The sequence below is a fragment of the Podarcis raffonei genome, chromosome 4 (assembly GCF_027172205.1).
Source record: "Podarcis raffonei isolate rPodRaf1 chromosome 4, rPodRaf1.pri, whole genome shotgun sequence".
In the NCBI taxonomy this organism is placed as follows: Eukaryota; Metazoa; Chordata; class Lepidosauria; order Squamata; family Lacertidae; genus Podarcis; species Podarcis raffonei.
The window spans coordinates 54,651,708-54,656,936 of record NC_070605.1 but is presented as its reverse complement, the minus strand read 5'-3'; positions in this window follow the sequence as shown (position 1 = coordinate 54,656,936).

Here is a 5,229-nt window from a genome sequence, read left to right as displayed (position 1 = left end):
GATGAAGTAAACACTAATCCTGATATTGTTTAATTTTGGTCACTCAAGATGCCTGTCAGGAAGTGTTGGGCAGATTTGATTAATGCCTGGAACTGAAACACTACAGCACAAGCTTAAGTTCTCCTTTTCAAACATTGCTATTGAGAAACAACAGGCTTTTGGAAGTGTGGTATAACTTGGCCAGTCCTTGAAGGATCTCTGTCTGTCAATTCACATCTGTTTCCCAGTGAGCAGACATGATGTGAGATCAGCTGTTCTGTGCTCAGGGAGCATCTTGAGCCAGTCAGAAACCTTTGTCTCCCTTTTGGTCTCCTTGTTGATTTTATAGAACCCACAAGAGCTCTGGCCTAACTTGAGCTCCTTGCAGCTGTGACACCAGCAGGCACCTCTGCTCCAGAAGTGGAGAGAGAGTAGCTGGGTGCCAAACCTCAAATGCTAGACATTGTGCTGGCTGAGCAGATGCCGTTTAAAGTATTTAAACAGCACGGGCTAGATTTTCAGAAACTGGCAGTCAAACGATCAGAACTAGGCAAGGCATGTAATACAAGAACCTCCATGAACAGCTCCGAACCCACTGCCTTATTTTGGAAGGCTTTCACAAATGGAAAATGACTATCTGGTCATGCGATATGGGCAAAATTATGCATGACTAATGCAATACATGCATAGCTGTGATTTTCTACTTAGCGCGGTGCAGTCCAAGAGGCACTCCTATTATGAACACCACTTTTGTTTCTTGTTGAGTTTTGCTGTTCTGTCTTCCTTGCATAAAATGGTATAGGACTAGGCTATCCGTTGCTTAAATGGGTATGTGTCAGACAAAGACTGGATAAAAGAAGCTGCCCTGTCCTGTGCCAGGTGTATAGCAAAATAAATGTCTGGGCTGAAAGGAGAAACTCCACGTGGTGGTGGGAAAACAAAGGGTGTTTATTGCTAGCAATAATGGCTCAGTGGGATGACTCTCCAAAAGCTGAGCAAGCCCAAAAGGGTGGGGCCTGCTTTACACAAAGCTGTTATCTGTTAAAGCAATACAGTGGTACCTCTGGATACGAAGGGGATCTGTTCCGGAGCCCCATTTGCATCCTGAAGTAAACGTAACACGCGACTGCGTGTCTGCGCATGCACGGGTCGCGTTTCGCCGCTTCCGCGCATGCGCGTGACGTCATTTTGAACATCTGCGCATGTGCGAGCGGTGAAACCCGGAAGTAACGTGCTCCGTTACTTCCGGGTCGCCGTGGAGCGCAACCCGAAAATACTTAACCTGAAGCTACTTCAACCCGAGGTATGACTGTACATATGCATAACCTTCCTCCAATCTAAAGTTGCAACACAATACTAATTATACCATGTATGGTCTTCCCTTCATTACCTATTCATTAGGCAAGGAAACAAAGGACTCTCTCTTGTCAAATGTAGACACTTAAGCAATGCTGTATACAACCTTGGGAGTAAAGCTGCTCCTAGCACAAGATAAGGCACAAGGCCTTTAGCCTGGCTAGTCAGCTGAACTGATAGGTCTCTATGTGCATCAGGTGGACAACTGAGTATTAGGGGACCAAGGATCAAAACAGGTATAACTAAAGATGAAGGAAATTGGAGATAATGCGTAGTGCAAGGTGGTTCATGTCTACTTAGAAAAAAGCCAAACTAAATTCAATGGGAATTGCTTCCAGCACTGCGGCCTTAGAAGGGTGTTCCAGCATTGCTAAGCCGATTCTTAAAAATGACTTCAGTTCATTTTTATGTTCTATATCTGTTTAAAATATGCAGCATTAAAAGCCTGAACCTTGGCTTACCACTGGAGTCAACCCAAGCTGCAAAAATCCTGCTTAGGTTAGTGAAAATGTGGCCATGTGCTAACCCTAGTAATCTGTGATGCCTCTTTTTTAGTGTCTAACGTGTGTCTCATTTCCTCTCACGTTGCATTTGTGTGAATGAGTGTATACTTGTCAACTTGTACAGCTCTCTAACCATGTACACAGATGGCACATTCATTGAATGTTACATGTGAGAAACTATACGAGTGTACAGCTCAACTATAAGACTCACAAAAAGGGAAGGTGGGTTGTTACTATAAGAAAATAAATATTACATCTAACTAACATTTGGAAGACTGTAGTCCATTAATCACAAGAGGAGCATTAAGTGAAGCAGCAGCACATAGCATTTCTCAATGGTTGCAGGTGTAAAGGACAAAGGAATGAAGGCAGCACCTTCTATATTTATGGTCTTTTGCATTGATTATTTCACACACACACACACACACACACACACACACACACACACACAGTAAGCCCAAGCAACTTGCAACATGCAGCTTCCCTGGAACAGCCAATAGGTCAGTTTGCACATATACAGGAAAGCACTCTTAACATGTTCAGGGAAGTTGGGAGGTCAGTGTGTAAAATCACAGAAACTATACAGCTTCCCTGCAAGGCAACATCTCTCAGTATTTCAGCTTGTGGATTCAAAAGTGTCAGGGAAGATGGCTTCCCTGCCTAGAAGGAATGAGAGGCTAGAGAAGTGATGCATTTTAAAGAGACATACCCATTGCAGTGTGGATCTGCGTCATAGAAAGGGTGAACAAAAACATGTTGATGCTCATTTTGCCCTGCTTATTATAATATGCCTTAACCCACAAATGTAAGCAAAGGGTGATAAATGTGCTTCATTAAGATGTGTGACTTTTAACCAGTAGGTAGCTAAAGTTTCAGCTGGGAAACCACAAACCAATGGAGTATAATAACATTGGTGGTGACAGAGAGAGAATCTGACACACTGTAATTATAGTCCAAGAGGCCATCACTGACAGATAAAAAGCCACAGTTTGTGGTGTCAGTGGGAAGCTGCACAACAAAATGAAAGCATGCTGTGAGCATGTCCTTTGCAAAGGGAAGGGTGTTATTTGTATCGGGAACCTTGCTTGCATCACGAGCTGTGTATTTTACTAATCTGTTTTGTTTTGTTTTGCAGGCAGAGGGTCCCAGAGCATATGGAATACTGGAGTAACTCCATCTTCCTTCAATTCACTAATCTTAGAAGCATTGGATACAAAACTGACTGAGCAGTTGGCAATACCTTGACTAAGGTGAGGGGGAAAGCCCTGAAGTACTGTACAAATAAATAAATATATGGGTATGAAATTACAAGGAAAAATAACCTGCAGGAATAAACCTTGGTGGAATACAGAAACAATTCACTAATTCAACAGGCACTTTTCAGTATATAATCACCTGTGATGGATGAACAGCAGTTGTTCCAGACCGCTCATTTCAATGGTGTTTGCAGAGGTGAAATTCTGGATGGATTAGGCCCTTATCCTGTGAGAAGGCCACATCTGTATCCATTCCCAAAACAAGATTTATATAGTAGATTGATTTTATGCCCATGGACAACCTTATACAATGCTCATTTCTTCTGAAATGTAGTGTGTACCTTTGAAATGTCCCAATTTTGCAATGATTGTTGCATTCTCTTAGTATAACAGGTTGGAGTTCTGTATGTTGGCATTCTAGACTCACTTGTAATTGAAAGAAGAAAAACAGCCATTGATGTAGAAGCTTTTTCTTGTGATACATCATAATAGTTCCTTGTTCAAGCACCAACCAACTATATTTGCAAGGATTTCTGGGGAATTTGTTTGGCCACACAATTAGTTCCACATACCTAAGTGGGCTTTGAGATTGGGTGTCACATGCCAATCTGCTTTTGAAACTGAAGGAAGTTTCCAAGTTAGTTTGTGAGATGGCATGAATATGGGACACTGACTTAAAAGCAAAATGGGGCAGGGGAGTCAATGTTGCTTGCAGGCCTGTAATTTTATTATCATGAATGAAATTACATGGTATATCAATTTTAAATATGAGGAGATCCCCTGCCATAGATCTGAGAAAGCATTGAGGCGTTTCAGAATATCTGTTTATTCATTCTTGGAATGCATGGGGGCACAAATTATCAGGGAGTAGGTCCGCACACTCTATCATTTCCCTATCCCCACCAACTCCACTTGCAACTTTCCTGCATCAAGTAGAATCCAACTCAATAGAAGGCAGCTTGGTAGAAACATTAAAAACAAAAAACAAACCCTGAGTACCTGTATGGAAGGTTTTCTTCATCTGAAAACTGTAGGACTGAGTCAAAAGAGGGACCTTTTCTTCTTCTTCTTCTTTTGCCAGATGAACACACTTAGAAGCCTCTCTTTGTAACTGTGCTCAGCCAAATGTTGCTGGGAGTCCCATTCAGACCATCTTTCTCAATGCAGGAAGGTTGCAGGGTAGAGTGGATGTGTTTTGCTTTAAATAATGACAATATTCAGTGACCAGGGAAAATAGGGTGGGAGCTACATACAGCAACAAAAGCCCTCCCCTCCAAATCATAGTACTGTCTTCAGGTAATGTTGGCTTTCCTCTCCCCCACTTTTAAGCCTTGCTTTGTGAGACAGGCATACAGTAGTACCTCAGGTTAAGAACTTAATTCGTTCTGGAGGTCCGTTCTTAACCTGAAACTGTTCTTAACCTGAGGTACCACTTTAGCTAACGGGGCCTCCCACTGCCCCTGCACAATTTCTGTTCTTATCCTGAAGCAAAGTTCTTAACCTGAGGTACTATTTCTGGGTTAGCGGAGTCTGTATCCTGAAGCGTCTGTAACCTGAAGTGTCTGTAACCCAAGGTACCATTGTATTGTAAATGCAAGATACAATGCCACAGTATGCAATGTGACATGTAAACTGATGTTACTAGGGAAGTTCAAACTTCTAGAATTCTCTGGTTTTGTAGAAATGGGTCTTTCAAAGCTTAAAAGCAGCATTCATGCTACTTTCTTATTTTAATATTTAAACAAGTCACCCTTTGTGCGTTGCTGATTCTGAACTCTCGTGCTTCATCCTGCAGAAGTTTTCCAGTATTTTTAAAAAGAAAGCCCGTGAAAGGTCAAATGTACAAAATTGTCCTCCCCTCTTTGAAGCTGAAAAAGCTCAACCACAAAATAAACCGCTGTAAAAAAATGAATTATGGTGAATGAATAACTTTGCATACATGGTTATCTGGAGGGCACTGTCTTGTCACACAACAGCCAACTGATTGCAACCACAATATTTAAATAGTAGCCTAAAGAGAAGCATTGCTATTCTTCAGAAGTGAAAATGTATTTTTAAGAATCAAACACACAGGGTGTTGGACGTGGGGACATGAGCAAATTGCTGCTGATAGTATCTTATGATTCACACAAGTG